The sequence below is a fragment of the Aquarana catesbeiana genome, linkage group LG02 (assembly GCF_042186555.1).
Source record: "Aquarana catesbeiana isolate 2022-GZ linkage group LG02, ASM4218655v1, whole genome shotgun sequence".
NCBI classification, from domain to species: Eukaryota; Metazoa; Chordata; class Amphibia; order Anura; family Ranidae; genus Aquarana; species Aquarana catesbeiana.
In genome coordinates this window covers 25359875-25387391 of record NC_133325.1, presented here as the reverse complement: position 1 = coordinate 25387391, position 27517 = coordinate 25359875, and the positions used below count along the sequence as shown (strand labels likewise).

The window sequence follows — 27517 nt, the reverse complement described above, 5'->3', positions numbered from 1 at the left end:
TTTACTGGCACATCCAAGTTTTTATTGGCATTTACAAAAGTTACAAAATTACATTTTTAAGTGTAAATTTCAGTATTTAGGCTACAAACAAGTGCAATTAGCAATGTGATTTAAGGTAGATATTAAGGCAAAAAAACATTTCTTCTTTTATTTTGGATATAGTAAGTATCTCAGGGACAGTAAGCAAGTGTCTATTACCAACTGTTTACACATATATATATATATATACACAGGGCTTTTTTTCAGCGGGGGAACGCAGTTCCGGCACCTCCTGGACTGACGGTATGTAATGGCAAGGGGTGCTGGGGTGTGCTGCAGGGTATTGATGCTCACTGCTGGGGGATCTATTCTAGCTGGAGGGGATCTATTTTTGCACGGGTGTCTATTGTTGCTGAGGAGGTCTATTGTTGCTGGTGGGGGACCTATTGTTGCTAGGGGTGGTCTTATGTTGCTGGGGGGGGGGTCAGTTGTTGATGAAGGAGATCTACTGTTGGGGGAGGGGTCTATTGTTGATGACTGCCAAAGAGTCAATTAATGCTGGCTGTGCGGAGATCTGTTGATGCTGCCGGGAGTCTATTGTTGCTGGGGTGGGGGGAATTTTGTTGTTAGGGGGATCTATTGTTGCTGTCTGAAGGGGATCTATTTTACTGCTTTTCTTGATATCATTACCAAATTCCATACAAATTACTTAGCACCACAAAATGATACTTGGTTCTGTATTGTCTAAAAGGGGTGGTACTGGGAGGTGGGTAGGGGATGGAACCAAGAGACGGTGCTTGGAGGTGGGTAGGGGGCGGGAAAAAGGGGTGACTCGGAAAAGGAGAGTTCCTGCACCTATTGTCTGAGAAAAAAAGCCCTGTATATATATATATATATATATATATAGTGGGGACGGAAAATTAAATTTTTCACTCTTTGTTATATTGCAGCCATTTGCTAAAATCATTTAAGTTCAAGGAAGTTCAAGGATGATCAGAAGAAATGGACAGCACCTGAGTTAAATATATGAGTGTCACAGCAAAGGGTCTGAATACTTAGGACCATGTGATATTTCAGTTTTACTTTTTTAATAAATCTGCAAAAATGTCAACAATTCTGTGTTTTTCTGTCAATATGGGGTGCTGTGTGTACAATATGAGGTGCTGTGTGTACAATATGGGGTGCTGTGTGTACAATATGGGGTGCTGTGTGTACAATATGAGGTGCTGTGTGTACAATATGGGGTGCTGTGTGTACAATATGGGGTGCTGTGTGTACAATATGGGGTGCTGTGTGTACAATATGGGGTGCTGTGTGTACAATATGGGGTTCTGTGTGTACAATATGGGGTTCTGTGTGTACAATATGGGGTGCTGTGTGTACAATATGGGGTGCTGTGTGTACAATATGGGGTGCTGTGTGTACAATATGGGGAGCTGTGTGTACAATATGGGGTTCTGTGTGTACAATATGGGGTGCTGTGTGTACAATATGGGGGGCTGTGTGTACAATATGGGGTTCTGTGTGTACAATATGGGGTGCTGTGTGTACAATATGGGGGGCTGTGTGTACAATATGGGGGGCTGTGTGTACAATATGGGGAGCTGTGTGTACAATATGGGGAGCTGTGTGTACAATATGGGGTTCTGTGTGTACAATATGGGGTGCTGTGTGTACAATATGGGGAGCTGTGTGTACAATATGGGGTTCTGTGTGTACAATATGGGGTTCTGTGTGTACAATATGGGGTGCTGTGTGTACAATATGGGGTGCTGTGTGTACATTAATGGGGAAAAAAATGAACTTAAATGGTTTTAGCAAATGGGTGCAATATAACAAAGAGTGAAAAATTTAAGGGGGTCTGAATACTTTCCGTCCCCACTGTTTATACAATGTAAAGTAGTGAGTGTACAGCTTGTATAACAGTGTACATTTGATGTCCCCTCAAAATAACTCAACACACAGCCATTAATGTCTAAAACGCTGGCAACAGAAGTGAGTACACCCCTAAGTGAAAATGTCCAAATTGGGCCCAATTAGTCCTTTTCCCTCCCCGGTGTCATGTGACTCGTTAGTGTTACAAGGTCTCAGGTGTGAATGGGGAGCAGGTGTGTTAAATTTGGTGTTATCGCTCTCACTCTCTCATACTGGTCACTGGAAGTTCAGTAACAAACAAATGGCCCCTGCCCCCACCTATAACTGGCCTTCACAGCAAGAAGCACATGGAAGGGCAATCACATGAAAGACAAAAACAGAACATTCCATAGCTCAACTCACCAACCAGTCTGCCCACTTACCAAATGAACCTGTCCAACAGTCTGCGTTAAAAACAGGGGTTTAGTTAGCACACATTTGCAAACGCATGCATAAGCTGCAAGGCCTCTTCACGGCACCCTGTGTATGCTTGCAGTCCTAACGCTACTGAATTTATAAGCGTCTCCACAATAGAAGCACATGCATTAAATGGATAGATGAGGGGCAGGTGGGCCTGGAGGCAGCCCAATCCCCCTTAAAGGAACAAGAGCACACTGGACACCCAGCAAGAGCACAATGGCAGCAAAGGTGTACAGTGTATCCCCGGACAACATTTACACCAGTAAATGGCCCCTATAACTGGCCTTCACAGCAAGGAGCACATTTCAACATGGCACCTCATGGCAAAGAACGCTCTGAGGATCTGAAAAAAAGAATTGTTGCTCTACATAAAGATGGCCTAGGCTATAAGAAGATTGCCAAGACCCTGAAACTGAGCTGCAGCACGGTGGCCAAGACCATACAGCGGTATAACAGGACAGGTTCCACTCAGAACAGGCCTCGCCATGGTCCACCAAAGAAGTTGAGGTCACGTGCTCAGCGTCATATCCAGAGGTTGTCTTTGGGAAATAGACGTATAAGTGTTGCAGAGGTTGTAGGGGTGGGGGGTCAGCCTGTCACTTCTCAGACCATACGCCGCACACTGCATCAAATTGGTCTGCTTGGCTGTCATCCCAGAAGGAAGCCTCTTCTAAAGATGAAACACAAGAAAGCCCACAAACAGTTTGCTGAAGACAAGCGGACTAAGGACATGGATTAAAGAAAAAGAAATAACCGCGCTAAAATATATATGAATAAGATATGTGAAATATTCTTATATCGATGTCCCAAAAACCTCTGTTAGAAGATTCATGTATGTATGTGAAACATTGCGATAATCAGAAAAATATATATAAGTCCATACATCTAACTGTGAATCAAAAGGTGATGTCCATATGTGGTAGATGGAAATCTTTATATATGATAATTGACCAGAATCAGTCCCAGAGAGAAGCCCATGAATGGACACAACCAGACTTGGTGGTAAAGATGAAAGAGACACCACGCTCAGTGATCCGCCACCACACAAATATTGCGCTTACCACAAGGCAAGCAAAAACCAGCCTATGTTCCGTCCTGGTATGGGAAATCCAGCTGGTGTGACTTGACTGCATACAGCTTGGCTAGGGGGATGTAGCAAGGACCCCAAACTCACGTCTCACAGGCATGTGAATGAAAAGAAACTGACCATAGTGTAATCCTGGCAGGACAGTTTAATAAAAAAAAGGTAGAAAACTTACATAAGTAGATTAAAAACAGCAAATAGCCGGCCGGCATAGCGAGCACCCGTCCACACTAGGATGGCGATGACGTCAGAGCGTCAACCTCCCGACGTACGCTTCACCACAAATGGCGTCGCCTGGGGAACGGGCGACGCTCTGAGTCATCGCCTTAAATAGAGTACAGATAACCAAGCCTCGTTCTGAGATCTCAGCAGTGGAAGGGAAAATAGCCACTCAAATCGTGGCTCATATTAGAGGGGGAAAAAGAATCAGAACTGAATCTTATACTTAAAACAAATTGCTTAGTATGAAAATGCAAATATGTGAACCAAACAAATGAAAAAATGTATAGAAAAGTGTCCAATCAAGAAGTCCTTCCTCTGACAAAAGGTCAGGCTGGCTCAATATTCCTACCTTTTGTCAGAGGAAGGACTTCTTGATTGGACACTTTTCTATACATTTTTGCATTTGTTTGGTTCACATATCCCGTCACATATCGCGTCACAGATCCCAGATGATTGCCCGGCCAGTCGCGCATGCGCAGTGTGTGCCCAGCTGTGAAGCCACAGCCGGGCGCACACAGTTACAATGCTGGTGCTGCAGAGAGGAGGGGGAGACGAGCGGGGCTTCATCCCCCCGCATCGCTGGACCCTGGGACACGTAAGCGTCCAATTATTAAAAGTCATCTGCTGCAGTATTTGTAACTGATGACTTTTAATTTATTTTTTTTTAAACCGGAACTCCGCTTTAAGGTGATAAACCATGAGGGTTTACAACCCCTTTAATCTAATAAATTATCATTTATAAAAACATAAAATTCGAAGTAATTGGACACTAATTGTCTTTAGGTGAATTTAATTGGACCTTACCCGATATGACTTAATTTATTCTATCTTAATTTAATGTGATTTAATTTGACTTATTTTGATATAATTAAATTTGATGTGATCTGACTAGATTTGATTGAATTTAATGCTTTTTGGTTTGGCTAATCTATTTTTCAATATATTCAAATTTTATTATAATCTGATAGAATATAACCCTTTTTGAGATAAACTAAAATTGATATGCTAAATTAAATGAAATTAATATATTAACCACTTGACGACCGCCTCACGCCGATGTACGTCGGCAAAGTGGCACGGACAGGCAAAATCACGTACATGGTACGTGATTTGCCTTCCGCGGGTGGGGGGCCCGAGGCGGTCGTCGTTTGTCCAGCGGCGATCGGTGGTGAGGGGGAGACCATCCGTTCGTGGCCCCCCCCTCGCGATCGCCGCCGGCCAATCGAATCATTCCTTTGCTGCTGTATGCTAAACAGCAGCAAAGGAAATGATGTCATCTCTCCTCGGCTCGGTAAAAAGCCGACCACTGGCTGAAAAGAATGCTACCAAGATGATACCTAAACCCGCAGGTATCATTCTGGTATAACCACTCAAAGTCCAGCAACATACCAGTACGTTGCTGGTCCTTGTTGGGCATATATTGTAGCTTTTTTTTTTTTATGCAGCCTGTGGGCTGAACGAAAAAAAGAGATTGATCGGTGGGTAGGCCCACCATTAGAATTTCCTCCCTTCATCCAACCACTTCTAATGATGGGCATACATGCACCATTATGTTTTTAACTGTGGTGGTGAAATCACCTCCTACAGCGCTGGAGTCACGGCTTTATGTATCGTGGGAGCAAAAGCTGATCCCTGAATGGTTACGCTCCATAGAGGACATATACAATATGGAGGAAACGGTGGCCATTGCTAGAGAATCCTCGTAAAATGTCCATAAACTGTGGTCTCCTTGGCTGGTATTCCGATCCTCTGATTATTATTTACAACTAGATACAGGGTGAAAGCTTGCTGCTCTACTGACTATTTTTTCTATCCAAATGCTGATGGTTGAGTCATTGACCGAATACTCCCTCTATTAATTGTTCCATTTATCCATGTTGAGCCCTACAGTGGCTCTGCCTGACCACTCTGTCCTTAGACACTCTCACCAAGAATCCTCACCGATTGTTTTCTCTTACTGTTCCACTTTATTTAATTTCACTGTCTTGTTTTTCTATTTTATATGCAATATTTTTTTTTTGCTAAGAGTTTATACCTTTTAAAATCCCTGTGTTTGCCATAAGGTCGATGTCTTGATCCACCGTGGACCTACGGTACTTGTAATTGCCACCTATATTTTGTACATTATTATTTTTGCGTATCTTCTTGATTTTGTAATTCTCTTTCTCTTTAATAAAAACTTTTATTGCAAAAAATATATATATAATATAGGCTGCTTTAGCTTTTTGCTCCTACTAAACTGAGTTTCTTAATAAATTATAATAAAATAAACGAATATGGAATTTAAAAAATAATGGTAAATATAATTTAGAGATATATATTTTATATACTCTTTAATAATGTAGAGGTAGCTCTTGGGATTAATGTCAGCAGTAAAGCAAATCTGCAGTTATTTTAGCCATTTTCATATATCTCTATATCTTTTATATATTTTTGTATACACTTGTGTTATCTTTTTTGGCAGGCTGACATTCACCTGGATAAAGGCTCCTCAATAGAGGCTGTTTTCTTTTATCCTCTGAGCTTCCTTTTCTGCTTTATCTTGTTATCTTCTTGTTTTCCCGGTGTCAGAAACCATGAAATCAGACCGAGACAGAAGTACAGTTAAATCACACTTGTTTAACCACTTCAGCCCCAGAAAAATTTACCCCCTTCCTCAGGGCCGATCCTAGGGTCACCGGCGCCTGGGTGCAGAAATATTTCTGGCGCCCCCACATGGGCGTGGTCATCTTACCAACTCCTCCCCTTTATAAATGTTTCTATGGCAACGACTCAAACACAGAGATGCTCCCCTAAGAAGTCTTTGTTACCCTAGGAATAGATCCTCCCCTGATCTTTTAACAATAAAAAAAATACAGGAAGAGCGTACACTAATGAGACCTGGAGGGGAGTCTCTCTGATGCACACAAAGAGGGCTTTTGTTAGAGAGTCTGTTAGAAAGAGCCCCCAGACATGATACAGGAGATGATCAGAGACTGTAGACATGATACAGGAGATGGTCAGAGACTGCAGACATGATACAGGAGATGGTCAGAGACTGCAGACATGATACAGGAGATGGTCAGAGACTGCAGACATGATACAGGAGATGGTCAGAGACTGCAGACATGATACAGGAGATGGTCAGAGACTGCAGACATGATACAGGAGATGGTCAGAGACTGCAGACATGATACAGGAGATGGTCAGAGACTGCAGACATGATACAGGAGATGGTCAGAGACTGCAGACATGATACAGGAGATGGTCAGAGACTGCAGACATGATACAGGAGATGGTCAGAGACTGCAGACATGATACAGGAGATGGTCAGAGACTGCAGACATGATACGGGAGATGGTCAGAGACTGCAGACATGAAACAGGAGATGGTCAGAGACTGCAGACATGATACAGGAGATGGTCAGAGACTGCAGACATGATACAGAAGATGGTCAGAGACTGCAGACATAGTACAGGAGATGGTCAGAGACTGCAGACATAGTAAAGGAGATGGTCAGAGACTGAAGACATAATACAGGAGATGATCAGAGACTGCAGACATAGTACAGGAGATGGTCAGAGACTGCAGACATAGTACAGGAGATGGTCAGAGACTGCAGACATAGTACAGGAGATGGTCAGAGACTGCAGACATAGTACAGGAGATGATCAGAGACTGCAGACATAGTACAGGAGATGATCAGAGACTGCAGACATAGTACAGGAGATGGTCAGAGACTGCAGACATAGTACAGGAGATGCCCAGAGACTGCAGACATAGTACAGGAGATGGTCAGAGACTGTAGTTCTGATACGATACAAGAGATGATCAGAGACTGCAGACATAGTACAGGAGATGATCAGAGACTGCAGACATAGTACAGGAGATGGTCAGAGACTGCAGACATAGTACAGGAGATGGTCAGAGACTGCAGACATAGTACAGGAGATGGTCAGAGACTGCAGACATAATACAGGAGATGATCAGAGACTGCAGACATAGTACAGGAGATGGTCAGAGACTGCAGACATAGTACAGGAGATGCCCAGAGACTGCAGACATAGTACAGGAGATGGTCAGAGACTGCAGACATTGTCTGCAGTCTCTGGGCATCTCCTGTACTATGTCTGCAGTCTCTGACCATCTCCTGTACTATGTCTGCAGTCTCTGGGCATCTCCTGTACTATGTCTGCAGTCTCTGACCATCTCCTGCACTATGTCTGCAGTCTCTGATCATCTCCTGTATTATGTCTGCAGTCTCTGACCATCTCCTGTACTATGTCTGCAGTCTCTGACCATCTCCTGTACTATGTCTGCAGTCTCTGGGCATCTCCTGTACTTAGTACAGGAGATGATCAGGGACTGCAGGCATAGTACAAGAGATGATTAGAGACTGTAGACATAGTACAGGAGATGATCAGAGACTGCAGACATAGTACAGGAGATGCCCAGAGACTGCAGACATAGTACAGGAGATGATCAGGGACTGCAGACATAGTAACGGAGATGATCAGGGACTTCAGACATAGTAACGGAGATGATCAGAGACTGCAGACATAGTACAGGAGATGGTCAGAGACTGCAGACATAGTACAGGATATGGTCAGAGACTGCAGACATAATACAGGAGATGATCAGAGACTGCAGACATAGTACAGGAGATGATCAGAGACTGCAGACATAGTACAGGAGATGCCCAGAGACTGCAGACATAGTACAGGAGATGGTCAGAGACTGTAGTTATGATACAAGAGATGATCAGAGACTGCAGACATAGTACAGGAGATGATCAGAGACTGCAGACATAGTACAGGAGATGCCCAGAGACTGCAGACATAGTACAGGATATGGTCAGAGACTGCAGACATAGTACAGGAGATGATCAGGGACTGCAGACATAGTACAGGATATGGTCAGAGATTGCAGACATAGTACAGGAGATGATCAGGGACTGCAGACATAGTACCGGAGATGATCAGAGACTGCAGACATAGTACAGGAGATGGTCAGAGACTGCAGACATAGTACAGGATATGGTCAGAGACTGCAGACATAGTACAGGATATGGTCAGAGACTGTAGTTATGATACAAGAGATGATCAGAGACTGCAGACATAGTACAGGAGATGCCCAGAGACTGCAGACATAGTACAGGAGATGATCAGAGACTGCAGACATAGTCCAGGAGATGATCAGAGACTGCAGACATAGTACAGGAGATGTCAGAGACTGTAGTTATGATACAAGAGATGATCAGAGACTGCAGACATAGTACAGGAGATGATCAGAGACTGCAGACATAGTACAGGAGATGGTCAGAGACTGTAGTTATGATACAAGAGATGATCAGAGACTGCAGACATAGTACAGGAGATGATCAGAGACTGCAGACATAGTACAGGAGATGCCCAGAGACTGCAGACATAGTACAGGAGATGGTCAGAGACTGTAGTTATGATACAAGAGATGATCAGAGACTGCAGACATAGTACAGGAGATGATCAGAGACTGCAGACATAGTACAGGTGATGCCCAGAGACTGCAGACATAGTACAGGATATGGTCAGAGATTGCAGACATAGTACAGGAGATGATCAGAGACTGCAGACATAGTACAGGAGATGATCAGAGACTGCAGACATAGTACAGGAGATGATCAGAGACTGCAGACATAGTACAGGAGATGATCAGAGACTGCAGACATAGTACAGGAGATGCCCAGAGACTGCAGACATAGTACAAGAGATGGTCAGAGACTGTAGCCATAGTACAGGAAATGATCAGAGACTGCAGACATAGTACAGGAGATGCCCAGAGACTGCAGACATAGTACAGGAGATGGTCAGAGACTGCAGACATAGTACAGGAGATGGTCAGAGACTGCAGACATAATACAAGAGATGATCAGAGACTGCAGACATAGTACAGGAGATGGTCAGAGACTGCAGACTTAGTACAGGAGATGGTCAGAGACTGCAGACATAGTACAAGAGATGGTCAGAGACTGTAGCCATAGTACAGGAAATGATCAGAGACTGCAGACATAGTACAGGAGATGCCCAGAGACTGCAGACATAGTACAGGAGATGGTCAGAGACTGCAGACATAGTACAGGAGATGGTCAGAGACTGTAGCCATAGTACAGGAAATGATCAGAGACTGCAGACATAGTACAGGAGATGCCCAGAGACTGCAGACATAGTACAGGAGATGGTCAGAGACTGCAGACATAGTACAGGAGATGGTCAGAGACTGCAGACATAATACAAGAGATGATCAGAGACTGCAGACATAGTACAGGAGATGGTCAGAGACTGCAGACTTAGTACAGGAGATGGTCAGAGACTGCAGACTTAGTACAGGAGATGGTCAGAGACTGCAGACTTAGTACAGGAGATGGTCAGAAACTGCAGACAAAGTACAGGAGATGGTCAGAGACTGCAGACATAGTACAGGAGATGGTCAGAGACTGCAGACTTAGTACAGGAGATGGTCAGAGACTGCAGACTTAGTACAGGAGATGGTCAGAGACTGTAGTTATGATACAGGAGACGATCAGAGACTGCAATCATAGTGCAGGTGGTGGTCAGAGACTGCAGACATAGTACAGGAGATGGTCAGAGACTGCAGACATAGTACAGGAGATGGTCAGAAACTGCAGACAAAGTACAGGAGATGGTCAGAGACTGCAGACATAGTACAGGAGATGGTCAGAGACTGCAGACTTAGTACAGGAGATGGTCAGAGACTGCAGACTTAGTACAGGAGATGGTCAGAGACTGTAGTTATGATACAAGAGACGGTCAGAGACTGCAATCATAGAACAGGAGATGGTCAGAGACTGCAGACATAGTACAGGAGATAGCCAGAGACTGCAGACATACTACAGGAGATGGTCAGAGACTGCAGACATAGTACAGGAGATGCTCAGAGACTGCAGACATAATACAAGAGATGATCAGAGACTGCAGACATACTACAGGAGATGGTCAGAGACTGCAGACATAGTACAGGAGATGCTCAGAGACTGCAGACATAATACAAGAGATGGTCAGAGACTGCAGACATACTACAGGAGATGGTCAGAGACTGCAGACATACTACAGGAGATGGTCAGAGACTGCAGTTCCTATGGACACTAGTACATAATGGCCAATCGGCCCTCTCACCTGACCCAGCGATACAGCAACGGTTCCTCTGATCAGGAGTCAGCTCACTCTGAATTGCCCATGGTGACTCCGCTGGGTAGCACCCAGATCTGTATTCCTGCAAAGACTCCATTCCTTTCTCTGCCAGGGATGGCACCAGGCTGTGTGGCTTTCTCTCTGGTGGCGCAGGGCAGCGGGGTTCTCTCTCTGATGGTGTTCTCTCAGCACTGTCTTCTCCCTCTGGAGTCCTGGGTGTACTTCCCTGAAAGCTTTCCCGGGCTCCTGTCTCTCTCTTTCTTTCCCATTCACCTGAGCATGCTGTGTGGGCTCCAGTTTCTGTGTTACAGTGGGGCTGCCAGTCCTCGGGACTATATGTCCCACAATCCTCTTCTCTGCTCCTTTTTCTATACTGTTTCCTCCCTGGTTGATATGAAGGCGGGGGAAGAAACATTGTGGGCAGCTGTGCTGGCAAGCACCGCTCACTAGTACAGCAGCACGCAGGAGGAGAGGGAGGGGGGAAAGGAGAGGGAGGGGGGAAAGGAGAGGGAAGGGGAAAAGGAGAGCCCGCAGCTGCATTGGCTTCACTAGGGTTAGGGTCACCCCCCTTCCACCAACTATAGTCGCCCCTCAGTACAGACCCCCCTCCACTACATATAGACCCCCCTCCGTCAGTGCAGAACCCACACTAAGTATAAACCCCTCCCTCAGTACAGACCTTACCCAGTACAGATCCCCCCCAGGTAACCCCCCCTCTATTAGTACAGACCCCCCAGGACAGATCTCCCTCTCCATTAGTACAGACCCCACAGGACAAACCACCCCTTCATTAGTACAGACCTCCCAGGACAGACCACCCCATTAGTACAGACCCCCCCTCCATTAGTACAGACCCCCCAGGAGAGACCCCCTCATTAGTACAGACCCCCTCTCCATTAGTACAGACCCCCCCTCCATTAGTAAAGACCCCCCCTCAATTAGTACAGACCCCCCAGGACAGACCCCCTCTCCATTAGTACAGACCCCCCTCCATTAGTACAGACCCCCAGTACAGACCCCCCCATTAGGACAGACCCCCCCCTCCATTAGTACAGACCCCATTAGTACAGACCCCACCACAGTACAGACCCCCCCATTAGTACAGACCCCCCATTAGTACAGACCCCCTCTCCATTAGTACAGACCCCCCAGGACAGACCCCCCTCCATTAGTACAGACCCCCCTCCATTAGTACAGACCCCCCAGGACAGACCCCCTCTCCATTAGTACAGACCCCCCTCCATTAGTACAGACCCCCAGTACAGACCCCCCCTCCATTAGTACAGACCCCCTCTCCATTAGTACAGACCCCCCAGGACAGACCCCCTCTCCATTAGTATAGACCCCCCTCCATTAGTACAGACCCCCCAGTACAGACCCCCCCTCCATTAGTACAGACCCCATTAGTACAGACCCCCTCTCCATTAGTACAGACCCCCCCTCCATTAGTACAGACCCCATTAGTACAGACCCCCTCTCCATTAGTACAGACCCCCCAGGACAGACCCCCTCTCCATTAGTACAGACCCCCCCTCCATTAGTACAGACCCCATTAGTACAGATCCCCTCTCCATTAGTACAAACCCCCAGGACAGACCCCCCTCCATTAGTACAGACCCCCCCTCCATTAGTACAGACCCCCTCTCTATTAGTACAGACCCCCCTCCATTAGTACAGACCCCCCAGGACAGACCCCCCTCCATTAGTACAGAACCCCCCCATTAGTACAGACCCCCCATTAGTACAGACCCCCCTCCATTAGTACAGAACCCCCCATTAGTACAGACCCCCTCCATTAGTACAGACTCCATTAGTACAGACCCCATTAGTACAGACCCCCGCTGGATTTGTACAGACCCCCTACATTAGTACAGACCCCATTAGTACAGACCCCCTCTGGATTAGTACAGACCCCCCCATTAGTACAGCCCCCCCATTATTAGTACAGACCCCCCATTATTAGTACAGACCCCCCATTATTAGTACAGCCCCCCCTCCATTAGTACAGCCCCCCATTATTAGTACAGACCCCCATTATTAGTGCAGACCCCCCCATTATTAGTACAGCCCCCCATTAGTACAGCCCCCCCTCCATTAGTACAGACCCCATTAGTACAGCCCCCCTCTATTAGTACAGTACAGCCCCCTTCCATTAGTACAGCCCCCCTCCATTAGTACAGCCCCCCCTCTATTAGTACAGCCCCCCCTCCATTAGTACAGTACAACCCCCCTCCATTAGTACAGCCCCCCCTCCATTAGTACAGCCCCCCCTCCATTAGTACAGCCCCCCTCCATTAGTACAGCCCCCCTCCATTAGTACAGTACAGCCCCCCTCGCCCCCTCTCCATTAGTACAGTACAGCCCCCCCCCCCTCCATTAGTACAGTACAGCCCCCTCCCTTCCATTAGGGTACATAAATATACCCGGGCGGCAGCTGGAGAGGAGAGGACAATGTGCAGCCAGCCGCGCCGCCCGGGTGGAGAGCAGAGCAGATCAAAGCAGGCAGGAGCGGGAGCGGGAGACACAGAGAGGAGAATGTGTCTCCGCTCCCCCCGCGACATCACTGTGCGGCTGGTCTCTCTCCACGCAGAGACCAGCCGCTCTGCCTCCGATGTCATCTCCGGCTGGCAGCTGCTCTCTTTCTCCGAGGAGGGGCTTGAGCAGCAAACAGCGGCGCGGCGCCTCTTTCTTCTTGGAGCCGCCGCCGGACACAATCAAGGGGAGGAGGAGGAGGGAAGGGAGCAGTGGAGCACTCTGGCACTTCAGCGCCCCCACCTCTCTGGCGCCTGGGTGCACTGCACCCCGTGTACCCCGTCTAGGACCGGCCCTGCCCTTCCTGACCGGAGCACCTTTTACAATTTGGCACTGCGTCGCTTTAACTGGTAATTGCGCGGTCATGCAATGCTGTACCCAAACGAAATTTGCGTCCTTTTCTTCCCACAAATATAGATTTCTTTTGATGGTATTTGATTGCCTCTGCAATTTTTATTTTTTGCGATATAAATGGAAAAAGACCGAAAATTTTGAAAAAAATGATATTTTCTACATTTTGTTATAACATTTTTTTTTAATAAACTCAATTTTAGTCATACATTTAGGCCAAAATTTATTCGGCCATATGTCTTTGGTAAACAAAAATGTCAATAAGCGTATATTTATTGGTTTGCGCAAAAGTTATAGCGTCTACAAACTAGGGTACATTTCCTGGAATTTACACAGCTTTTAGTTTATGACTTTAGTTCATTTCGTGAGGTGCTAAAATGGCAGGGCAGTACAACCCCCCCCCCCCAAATGACCCCATTTTGGAAAGTAGACACCCAAGGAAATTGCTGAGAGGCATGTTGAGCCCATTGAATATTTTATTTTAGTAGTAAGTAATTGAAAAATGACAAAAAAAAAATTAAAAATACACAAAGTTGTCACTAAATGATATATTGCTCAAACATGCCATGGGAATATGTGAAATTACACCCCAAAATACATTCAGCTGCTTCTCCTGAGTACGGGGATACCACATGTGTGAGACTTTTTTGGATTTCTAAGGGAGTAAAATGGTGAGTTCACTTCCTCACTACCTATCACAGTTTCTGAGGCCATGAAATGCCAAGATGGCACAAAACCCCCCCAAATGACCCCATTTTGGAAAGTAGACACCCCAAGCTATCTGCTGAGAGGCATGTTGAGTATTTTTCAGATCTCGCTTTTTGTCACAAAGTTTTGAAAATTAAAAAAAGAAAAAAAAAATGTTCTTTTTCTTTCTTTATTTTCAAAAATAAATAAGATCTGCAAAATACTCACCATGCCTCTTAGCAAATACCTTGGGGTGTCTACTTTACAAAATGGGGTCATTTGGGGGGGGGGGTTGTGCTATCTGGACATTTCAGGACCTCCGTAACTGTGATAGGTAGTGAGGAGCAAAATCACAATTTTACGCCTTTAGAAAGCCTGAAGGCGGGGCTTGGTTTTCGGGGTCCCGTACGCGGCTAGGCTCCCAAAAAGTCTCACACATGTGGTATCCCCGTACTCAGGAGAAGCAACAGAATGTATTTTGGGGTGTAAATCCACATATAACCATGGCATGTTTGAACAATATATCATTTAGTGACAACTTTGTGTACAAAAAATTTTTTTTTTAATTTTCCCGAAACTTGTGGCAAAATATAAAATATTCCATGAAGGTGAAAGATAATATTTATTTCAATTACGATCAAGAGGGGCAGGGGAGTGACGAGTTTAAATATAAAACAAAATGTAATATGCAAAGTAAATGTTTTAGGTATATGCCTATGTGAAGAGATCCGGGGGTATCCCCCCCCCCCCTTCTTTTCCTTTTTTTTGTAGTCCTATGGAAGGGATAAGGTTATATAGATGCAGTCACCAGGGAGGGGAATTAAAGGTAAAAATGCCCAGGGATGAGGGAGGTAATGAGTACTGAGGGAAATGGGGACCATTTTATGGTCAATAGGTTGGTCCCGATTTAAGGGATTAGTTAATCTGCTAATAGCAGGGAGGGGGGGAGGCCTGGGCACAAGGTGTGTTTATTTGCACAGCCGCCCCCCCCCCCCCCCCGATTAGTTGACACACTCCAGGGTGGAGTATTTAGTTATGGAAGAGGGTTTTCTTTTTTCTTTTTATGGTGTTTATGGTGGTTTTTTTTTTCATTATGTTTTATTTGTTATTTGGTTACTAGCATCAGTAGCAAGAGTAATAAGGGACAGAAGTGTCATGGGGACGGTACCATGGGATTGGTTTTGGAAGTTTTGGTGGATATCTTAGGAAATGGCTGCTGTATTAAAAATGATATCATATAATGTAAGGGGGTTGCGCTCACCACATAAAAGGGGGCGCCTCTGGTTGGAACTGCGTCATCACGCAGCAGACGTGGTTTTCTTACGAGAGACACATTTTAATGGAAGGCTCCATACCCAACTTGCCTCAATACACAATTAATCAATGGTACCATGCAGTGTCACCTATTGCAAGAGCAAGGGAGGGTTACAATCGCTTTTAGGAAATCGTGCCCATGGAAAATGGAGTCTTTGCAGATTGACCCAGAGGGACGTTTTCTATTTGTGAAAGGTACACTGCTTGGTGTACGCTATACGTTCGCATCGATTTATGCACCTAATGATGGGACAGTTAATTGTCTTGCTAAGACTTTAAGGATATTGGAAAAATTTAGAGAAGGATGTTTGATTTTGGGTGGGGATTTTAATCTTACACTAGATCCAAGTATGGATACATCAACAGGTAGAACTGTGCTGTCCTTTAGAGCTCTAAAACATGTTAGGCAACTTTTACGTTCTCAACATCTTGTAGATAGTTGGCGGGTAGCGCCCACAGGAATTAAAGATTATAGTTATTACTCTAAAACATATGCTATGTATTCGCGCCTGGATTTATTTCTGGTGGATCAACTTTATTTGGAGAATGTCCTCACCTGTTCAATTGAATCCATAACCATTTGGGACCACGCCCCTATAACTTTGACCCTTTATCCCAGGGATCCTCAAACTACGGCCCTCCAGCTGTTGCAGAACTACACATCCCATGAGGCATTGTAAAACTCTGACATTCACAGACATGACTAGGCATGCTGGGAATTGTAGTTCCTGAACACCTGGAGGGCCGCAATTTGAAGACCCCTGCTTTATCCAATTCAAGTAGGTCATATAGAGCGAACTTGGCGACTGAATGAGTCATTATTAGATAAAAATATATAGTGGAGGAACTATTCCTTAAAATAAAAGCATACTTTGAAATAAACGAGCCAGGGGAAGTGTCAGAACAAGCTGTGTGGGAAGCACATAAAACAGTCATCAGAGGGGAATTGATAGCATACGGTTCATATATTAACCACTTCCCTATCGGGCCAATTCTGACATTTCTCTCCTATATGTAAAAATCATCATTTGTTTGCTAGAAAATGACATAGAACCCCCCAAACATTATATATGTTTTTTTAGCAAAGACCCTAGAGAATACAATGGCGGTTGTTGCAACTTTTTATCTCACACGGTATTTGCGCAGGAATTTTTCGAACGCGTTTTTTTGGGGGAAAAAAACTGTTTTGTGTTTTAAAAAAAAAAACAAAACGGTAAAGTTAGCCCAATGTTTATGCATATTGTGAAAGATGAAGTTGCGCCAAGTAAATAGATACCTAACATGTCACGCTTCAAAATTGCACACACTGGTGGAATGGCGCCAACGTTCGGTACTTAAAAATCCCCATAGGCGATGCTTGAAATTTTTTTACTGGTTACATGTTTTGAGTTACAGAGGAGGTCTAGGGACCAAATGATTGCTCTCGCTCCAACGTTCGCGGCGATACCTCACATGTATGGTTTGAACACCGTTTTCATATGTGGGCGGGACTTACGTATGCGTTCGCTTCTGCGTGTGAGCACACGGGGATAGCGGCGCTTTAAAAAAAAACATTTTTTTTATATTGTTAATTATATTTTCTTTTTTTTATTTTGACACTTTTTTTGAAAAAAAAAAAATTTGATCACTTTTATTCCTATTACAAGGAATGTAAACATCCCTTGTAATAGGAATATGACATGACAGGTGCTCTTTATAGTGAGATTTGGGGTCAATAAGACCCCACATCTCACCACTAGGCTGGGAAGCCTGAAATAAAAAAATAAAAATAAAATGATCACCGCTTCCCAGCTGAAGCGGCGCTGTTTTTTGGAATGGAGAGGCCGGGCGTGACGTGATAACATCGCGCCCGGCCTCCGACGATCATAGAGACTCCGGCGACCATCTGGTCCGTTGGAAATCTCTATGATCTACATCCGGCGCCGGCGGATCCGCTCTCCGCCTCACCGATCGTAACGGTGAGTCGGAACAAGCACCGGAGGGCGGCGGGAGGGGGGCGTCCCCTCTCGCCTCTCGTAAGAACGATCAAGCGGCGGAAAGGCCGCTATGATCGTTCCTATGGTGTAGAGATTCGCCCGCTGAAACCGGCAATATCTGAATGATGTCTGTAACTACAGGCATCATTCAGATATACCCGCTCAAAGTCCACGACGTCATATGACGTGGGCGGGCGGGAAGTGGTTAAAAAAGAAAGGAAGAAAGAAATAAAGGATTTATTGGAGAAAATCAGTGTGATAGAGACGAAACATAAAAAAAAAACCTTGACCCCGCAGACATTCTGCAATTAGAGAACTTGCGATTAGAGCTTTCACAATGCCTGGAGTTAAAAATAAAATCAGGTATTTTGCAAACAGGTCTTATGAACAGGCGAATAAGTGTGGGCGGTTATTGGCCAAACAACTTAAAAAAACAACAGGAATCCAGACATGTTCATAACCTACTAGCGCAGGGTAAAAAGATAGTTGAAACTCAAGCTATAGCGACAGAATTCTGTAGATTTTATGAGGCACTATATAATATTCCAATGACGGACACACCGCAATCAGTGGAGAGACAACACAGGGACGAGATACGGGACTACATCAAAGACGCATCAATGCCCACATTATCTAATACAATCATAGAAGAAATAGAAACGCCCAATTACGGTAGAGGAGCTGAGTGGAGTGATAGCAGCCTTGCCACTAGGAAAGAGCCCAGGGCCAGATGGCCTAACGAATTTATATTATAAAAAATTTCTTTCAGTATTAGTAGTACCATTATGTAATTATTTTGACTCAATTAACACAACCAATCCATTACCTCTAAAAGCCCTATTGGCCTATATAACGGTACTTCCAAAAGGGAGGAAAGACCCCCAACATTGTGCCAATTACAGGCCTATTTCTTCACTCAACTCCGATACTAAACTGTTAGCGGAGATCTTGGCCCTTAGACTTCAAGAGCATATAGGTGAACTAGTTCATCCAGACCAGACAGGATTTATGAAGGGACGTGAGGCGAGGGATAATACTATCCGAGCGCTTCACGTTCTTCATTGGATGCAACATGGCCCTGATAGAGCTCCAAGGATCATACTGTCAATGGATGCCAAAAAGGCATTTGATAGGGTGAGTTGGGGCTTTATGATAGAAGCATTGAGGGGGGTGGGTCTGGGGGGAACGTATGATGGGATGGATAATGTCCTTGTATACGGAGCCAAGAGCAAGGGTTAAGGTGAACGGCACACTATCAGAATATTTTAATACACGAAACGGTACGAGGCAGGGGGTGCCCATTATCCCCAATAATATCTGCTATGATACTGGAGCCCTTCCTTCGTAAGATTAGAAGAAATAGAGAGATATTAGGGACGTGTATTGGATCTGATGAACATAAAGGATCAGCTTATGCGGATGATCTCCTCTTCTATCTCTCCGCCCCACAGATATCTCTGCCAGCACCCATGTTGGAAGTGCATAGATTCGGTGATCTATCTAATTTTAAAATCAACTTTGAAAAATCTGCTCTCCTACCAAGTCATGTTCCTTCAGTATTGGCAAGGTCACTGCAACATATATACCCATTTATTTGGAATAGAGACTCCTTGGTTTACTTGGGGGTACATATTAGCGCAGATCAGAAACTGTTATACGATCTTAATTATGGCTCCCTACTGACAGGGATAATAGGAGGCATGAAGAAGTGGAAGGGCCAGTATCTAACCTGGTTTGGGCTCTATAGAAATGAATATATTACCCAGAATAATTTATATACTACATATGGTACCGATTAAATTACCAGAGACCCTCTTTAGACAAATACGAAAGTCGTTTGTGGCCTTCGTGTGGAACGATAGAAGACCAAGATTGGCCTATGACATTCTGCATAGGAGTAAAGCAGAAGGGGGTTTGGGACTACCAGATATCACATTGTATTATAAGGCCATGGCTTTAGTTCGAACTGGTGCCACGACTCTCAGAATAAATGATGGGTTCGATTAGAAAAGATAATGGCAGGGAGGAATCTGGCAGGGGCCCCTTGGATTCCAAGTTCATCAAGAGGGCTGTCACAGTGGACATCACCATTGACACGGAATTCTTTGTCAGTATGTGATAAATTGAATAAGATGGGTAAATAGGCCCCTCAGATGTCCCCTCTGGCTCCACTGGAGGGATTGCTTTGGTTCCCACCGGGGGGAGGAGATGGGTTATCTGGGGGCATGGGGCCAGGATGGAGACACCACGTGTGGCAGGTTTGCCCCATGTAGAGTCCTGTTAACCTTAACGGAACTGGTGTCAAGCTTAGGGAATATACCTTTAGCGGGATGGAAATACCATCAATTGGTGAGTTTTTTTAATAAAATAAAGCTTTTATTAAGATCTCTAAATTCACTCACTATATTTGAAAAGCAGTGTGAACAACTGTCGGACGCTAGACATTTGCTGTCACAAATGTATAGAGTGATTCTTAGTGGGCAGGATGGGACGGTTCCCTATTTTGTCAGAGAATGGGAAAGGGAATTGGATCAGATATTGAGAAATACACAAATTGAAAAGATGATTAAATTAACCTATTCCACATCTATAAGTTCAAGGGTGCAGGAAATGGCCTATAAATTCCCAACAAGACGGTAGAGGACCCCAGTTAAATTATCACAGATGTATCCAACAACAGACGATCGGTGCTGGAGAGGTTGCGGGCAGAAAGGCACATTTCTCCATCTGTGGTGGACATGTCCCGTAATTAAACCATTTTGGGAGTCAGTTGCCCCATGGATTGAGAAATTGACCCTCAGATCCCTGGAATTTACACCTTTACATTATTTATTCCATGGGATGCCTGGGTCTATTAAAGCCTATAGGAAAAGTATAACCCCGCACTTATTAAATGCAGCGGAATTAGTTATACCTAAATATTGGAGACAGACCCACTGCCCCACTCTAATAGACTGGAGGAATGAAGTTAACTTAAAGAGGGAGTCCACCTACATCAACCTAAAAAAAAAAAAAATATTAAAAGCCAGCAGCTACAAATACTGCAGCTGCTGACTTTTAATACATGGCCACTTACCTGTCCCAGGGTCCAGCGATGTCGGCAGCCGACGCTGATGAATCGCTCGATTCTCGGCAGCTGCCGCCGCCATCCTAGGTGAGGGAATCAGGAAGTGAAGCGTTGCGGCTTCACTTCCCTACTGTGCATGCGCGAGTCGCGCTGCGCATCGTAACTGGTCCCCGCTATCTCCTGGGAGCTGTGTGTTTCCCAGGAGACAGCGCGGAGGGACAGGAAGAAGCATAGACTCCCATGGGAGTCTATGCCGGAAGTGGATGCAAATACCTGTCTTAGACAGGCATCTGCACCCCCCCCCCTCCCCCCTGAAAGGTGCCAAATGTGACACCGGAGGGGGGGGAGGGTTCCCGAAAAGCGGAAGTTCCATTTTTGTGTGGAACTCCGCTTTAATAATGGAAGCTGAGAGATGGGTCCATGTAGTGAAGGACCAACAAGGGAAATTTGAAAAGACCTGGGCGGGGTGGGTATATTATATTATAGAGATAGGGTAGGGGGGGGGAGTACCGTTGAGTAGGTGAGATTAGAAATGGTATAGTCCCTAGGAACCTATATAATCTAAGAGGTTGACTTAGAAGTGAATTATGAATAATCTGTATACTGATCCTATTTATTTAGGGGAAAGGGGGAGTACGCTCTTCTCTCCCCTCTTCTGTCCCCCCCCCCCCCTTCCTGTTTTTTTTTTTTTTTGGAAGGGTCTAGTGTGGTTGATCAGGTCACTTTATATTCACCGTGGTTTTTTTTTGTGTTTATTTATTATACTAGATGGCTAAGCTTTGGGCAATATATGGCCAATAATGGCCTCTTACACAATTTGATAATTATTTCAGGATCACAGCTTCTTTTTTTTTTTTTTTTCTTCTCTTTGGGCAATATATGGCCAATAATGGCCTCTTACACAATTTGATAATCATTTGATGATCACACTTTTTTTTTTTTTTTTCCACGGGGGATAAAGAGAAGGGGGCTATTATTAACCCCCTACTCCATCTAGTTATTAAAAGAATTAGTGTGGTTGATAAGGGTATTTTTACTTTCACTGGGTTTTTTTTCTAGGGTCACTAGGGTTAGTGAGGAGGTGGTTATTATTAACCCCTTATATTTATTATATTTTTGGGATTTTTGGGGTAAACAAAGTGGGGATAAGGGCACTTACACAGGGGGTATGGGAGGAAGAAGGGCAACGCTGGTAAGAGCAGGATGTAATTAGTGGACTTTTGATCAACAACAGGGCAACGAAGGGTAAGGGAGGAGAGAGTTGAGGAACTTTTCCCCTTTTGTTTTTTTTTTTTATTGGTGAAGGGTTATTTATGTAAGATTGTGGAATGAATGTAATGTAATTGTATAGTCTTTATCTATGGTTTTGTGGAATATAAAGCTGTATAATGATGAATGGATAAGTTGTATTTATAAAAGGAAAATAAAAAAATTTTGATTATAAAAAAAACAAAACATGCCTATCAGCAAATAGCTTGGGTTGTCTACTTTCCAAAATGGGGTCATTTGGGGGGGTTTTGAACTGTCCTGGCATTTTATGCACAACATTTAGAAGCTTATGTCACACATCACCCACTCTTCTAACCACTTGAAGACAAAGCCCTTTCTGACACATGAAAAAATATATTTTTTTTGCAAGAAAATTACTTTGAACCCCCAAACATTATATATTTTTTTTAAAGCAAAGGCCCTACAGATTAAAATGTTGTGTAGCATTTTTTTTCCCCACACAGTATTTGCGCAGCGATTTTTCAAACGCAATTTTTTTTTTGGAAATAAACACACATTTTTTCATTTTAATGCACTAAAACACACTATATTGCCCAAATGTTTGATGCAATAAAAAAGATGATCTTAGGCTGAGTACATGGATATCAAACACGACATGCTTTAAAATTGCGCACGTGCAAAAACGTGCAGCGGCGACATACATTTTTAAAAGCCTTTACAGGTTACCACTTTAGATTTACAGAGGTCTACTGCTAAAATTACTGCCCTCGATCTGACCTTCGTGGTGATACCTCACATGCATGGTACAATATATGACATCAGACCGACGCTTGCGTTCGCCTTTGCGCGAGAGCAGGGGGGGACAGGGGTGCTTTTTTTTTAATTATTTATTTTGCTTTTTTTTTTTTTTTTAAACTGTTCCTTTTATTTTTTTTTTTTTATTTTATCATTTTTATTGTTATCTCAGGGAATGTAAATATCCCCTATGATAGTAATAGGTAGTGACAGGTACTCTTTTTTTGAAAAAAAAATTAGACCCTAGATCTCTCCTCTGCCGTCAAAGCATCTGACCACACCAAGATCGTTGTGATAAAATGCTTTCCCAATGACGCTGTTTACATCCGGCGAAATCTAAGCCATGAAATGCTGGTAGCTTCCGGTTTCTTAGGCCATAGAGATGATTGGAGCCATTCTGGTCTCTGATCAGCTCTATGGTCAGCTGGCGGAACCACCGGCTGCATTCTTGGGTTCCCTGTTGGGACAGGAGAGCCAGAGAAAACCATGGAAGACGGTGGGGGGGGGGGGAACGTTCCCTCCCACTGCTTATAAAAGCAGTCTAGAGGCTAATTAGCCGCTAGGATTGCTTTTAAATGAAAGCCGACCGCTGGCTGAAAAAAACAATACCAAGATGATGCCTAAACCTGCAGGCATCATTCCAGTATAACCACTCAAAGTCCAGCAACATACCAGTACGTTGCTGGTCCTTGTTGGGCATATATTGTAATGTTCTTTTTTTTTTCATGCAGCCTGTAAGCTGAACGAAAAAAGAACCTAACAGATTCCTCCATTCACATCGATCGATGTGGATGAAGAAATCTCTGCCAAGAAAAGTGAATAAAAATATTTGCCGAAGCATAGGGGCGATCCACCCCTATGTCCACCCCTGCCCCTATGCTTTGGCAAATATGCGCTTTTTTAACTCACCTCCTACAGAGCTGAAGTCACTGATTTACGTATTGTGAGCGCAAACCCTGTTGCTGTCAAAATAAATAAAACAGCGCTGCAGCTGAGTGGCATACCTGCAAAGCAAACAACGGTTAACAATAAAATAAGGTATGAATAAAACATTAGCTCAATAAAACTTTTAAAAAATGTTTTATTGCAATCTGTGTACCTGCAAAGCAAACCTGCAAAGCAAACAACGGTTAACAATAACAAAGTATCCATAAAACATAAGCTCAATAAAACTTTAAAAAAAGTTTATTGCAATCTGTGTAAAAAATACATGGCGCAGCATAGGGGCTATCCACCCTCTGTCCACCCCAGCCCCTATGCTTCGCCATATATGCTCTTTTTTTTTATAACTGTGGTGGTGAAGTCACCTCCTACAGCGCTGAAGTCACTGATTAAGTATTGTGAGCGCAAACCCCGTTACTGTCAAAATAAACAACTCAGTGCTGCAGCTGAAAGGTGTACCTGCAAAGCAGACAATGGTTAAAAATAAAACACAATAACAGTACAGTAAAACAGTAGAATGGCTGCAAAGCAAACAGTGGTTAACAATAAAACACAGTACTGATAAAACATTACAGTATAGCATAAAATACAGTAAACAGTAACAACAATAAAACAACAACTATTTTTATTTATTTTTTATGTTTTTTTGTGTGTTTTTTACACTTTTATTGTAACTCTAAACATTCCAGGTTAGTGTCTGTCAAAATGCGTTAGCTATCTAACATCTTTCGAGACCCTGTGTGAACGTGTGCCCTAGACTGTGCCGTGCTGTACCCTATACTAATACTCCACTAGTGTGTGGTAGTGATGAAAACAGTCCCCGATGCAGAGACCGAGTTCACCAGGACAGGAGGGACAAAAATAGTGGGTGTCATGCCTGTATCCGCGCTAGCTACAGACACGGCATCTTTTTTAGGGTGCTGTTTGGTTAGGGGTGTCATGATAACGCACGCCCACGGCGACTAGCTAACCGCGACGTGCGTTCCGTGACTGGGGTATATGAGGAACTAAGGGAATAAGGGGGGACTTATACTGAGCATGTAAGACTGGCTGTGGTACTTTCACAGCCCCCACTAGACGGAGACTCCACTCCATTCCAGCTAGCTGACCACACACAGGCAGATACGAATCTTACATACAATCTGGTGCACTCTAAGGGTTGGGGAGCATCTAGCAATTAGCACACGCTTCTAGGGTTGCTCCAGCTATCCTGCAAGCTTGAACCCCAGTGTTAATCACTCTTCCCACTGTCCCCACACCCACACAGGGTGACCGCAGACTGGTCTGCTGAGCCACCACATACAACAACCTCTCCAGAGATATGAGCCCTAGCTGAGTACACAGAAGTCACTTATTCATTTTATCATTTAATATCCCGAAAGTGGGCAGTGCATAAAAGAGATACCAAGAAAAAGAAGTTAACAAAAAAGATAGTTACCAAAAAATTACAGAAAGATACACAATTTGGCAATTTGCTATGAAAATAAAAGGGGATAAAAACAGAAATAAACTTTACCAAAGTCTATCTGTTAGTAGAAGCATACTGGAACATGTGGGAACTCCCCAGTTTCGAACTGGAAGAACGATGTCCATATCTCAGGCTACCCAATTTATTGAAATATGGATGTGGGCTGGGCTTTAGTCCTTGGCCAATCAACCCTGGGGGGGTGTTCCTGTCTCAGCCCTCAGGATGTTTTGTGTTCTGAAATTACCAGAGTCGAATTGGCCCAGAACGGCGCTGATTGCTGGCTCATGGATAGGATTTCCGATACCAGCGCATCCGTCCGATCACGACAGTACCAATCACTGCCTGCCTGCCGCAATCAGGCGCCATATAACGGTTTTGTGTGGTTCTCTAGGATTACACACATGCTAAAAATACAGAGTTACATCTACACATAACCTATTGCGTGTATTAATATTATTATAATAATAATAATTATAATATAATATGAATTATTTTCATCTCTCTGCCGCTAATATTTTAGCTATTATGAGAGACAAAATAGGTTCCTTAGATCTGTTAATATTAATCAAAGTTTGCAGACCGGCCGGGGCCTTACGAATGCCCCCTGCGGATCCGTGTAGCCAAGATGACTAGCAGTTTTCTTTGAGGCCTCAGGAAGGTGGCAATCTATGTTTACTCTAGTGGGAACTTTTATTGCCATCTAGGTGTCACTTCAGTCCTAGAACACTGGCTCTGTCTTTTCCAAATGCTAACGAAAGAACATATGTGCATGACTGATATTGAATACTATATTTTTATTAACCCAGAATTAAACTACATCTACAATTACACTACTTCTACAGATCACATCGCATCTTGTTAAGGTAAAACTATCCTACGCTTACATTTTCGTTACAAGGGGTACCAGGGAAGACGTCTGGAAAATGCCTCTCATGCAGCCGGCTCACTGCATCTTGGTTGGGAAATTGGGCCACAGCACCTTCTGGATACAAAAGGGCTGTGATGGCCTCTTCCTGGAATTTTAGGAAGGATCCACTTCTTCCTGGCGCTTTGTTTAGTACATAGGCGTTGAACAGAGCCCATTGGAAAAGGTATATAGACACAGGGGCGGACTGACCCATCGGCCACCGCCCGAGGGCCCGGACCGTTGGGGGCCCGTGAGAGGCTCCGCAATACATGTCTAGCAGCAGCAAGAGATTCAGGAAGCGTCTGTAATACCGCTCACAACGCGCTGCTCCCTGCCGGGTGGAAGTTACATGGGGCCTCCTGCGGTCTTGTTGGGGCCCGGGCCCCCTACACCTGTACTGGCTGCCGCGCCGCCCGCTCCTGCGACGGTACTCCAATAAAAAAAAACAGCGCCTCACCCGGTGCCTGTAATACCGCTCACAGCGCGCTGCTCCCTGCCGGCCCCTCCTTCCCTCCCGTCCGCCCCCACCCCAGGTGCTTGTACTGTACATGACATCACCTGGGACAGACGAGAAGAGGAGGGGCCGGCAGGGAGCAGCGTGCTGTGAGCGGTATTACAGGCACCGGGTGAGGGGCTGTTTTTTTTGTATTGGAGTACCGTCGCAGGAGCGGGCGGCGCGGAAGCCAGTACAGGTGTAGGGGGCCCGGGCCCCTACAGGACTGCAGGAGGCCCCATGTAACTCCCACAGTCCCCCCCCCCACCCGCAAGGTCTCCTCCTGTGCCCTCCACCCACCCACAGTGTCCCCTTGTGCCCTCCCCCCACCCCACAGTGTCCCCCCCGTGCCCTCCAGCCACAGTAAAAGGACACAAGTCCATCTAGTTCAATCAATCAATAAAAATAAATAAATAAATCATACAATCTCATATACACAATCCTTCACCCACAGTTGGTCCAGAGGAAGGCAAAAAAACCCCAGGAAAATATATCCATAGAGGAGATCATCCTGACAGGTGGCGGGGAATTCTGTGTACAGCATAGAAACCCTTTCTATATGTTCAGCCAGTTTCATGAGTTTAGTACTTTTAGGAGTATAAATTACTCTATGGCCTTGGAGGACAGGATTAAAGTGCCAGAATTACAGATCCCCCCATCGTTCCGTGTTCGAGCACAGAAGTGAACGCATACGTAAGTTGCCCGCACATATGTAAACGGTATTCGAACCACACATATGTGGTATCACCACAAACAGAGTGAGAGCAATACTTCTAGTGCTAGACCTCCTCTGTAACTCTAAACAGCTTTTGAAAAATCCAAGTATACCACGTCCACAGCCACCCCTCTGTCCAAGGTTTTACTTACCTCCTTATAAAAAGAAACCAGGTTTGTTTGACAACGTCTTTTATGAATCCATTTCACCGCCCTCTCTCTCTCACCCCCTCTACCCCCCTCCCTCTCTCTCACA

At 44.7% G+C, this 27517-nt stretch overlaps 1 long non-coding RNA gene across 1 annotated transcript; it reads right to left on the bottom strand.

The window, feature by feature from the left end:
* Nucleotides 1-27517, bottom strand: LOC141126712 (uncharacterized). Its single transcript, XR_012241442.1, has 2 exons — nt 27415-27517; nt 1-2983 (listed from the first exon to the last, which is right to left on the bottom strand). It is a non-coding gene; the product is annotated as an uncharacterized lncRNA (long non-coding RNA).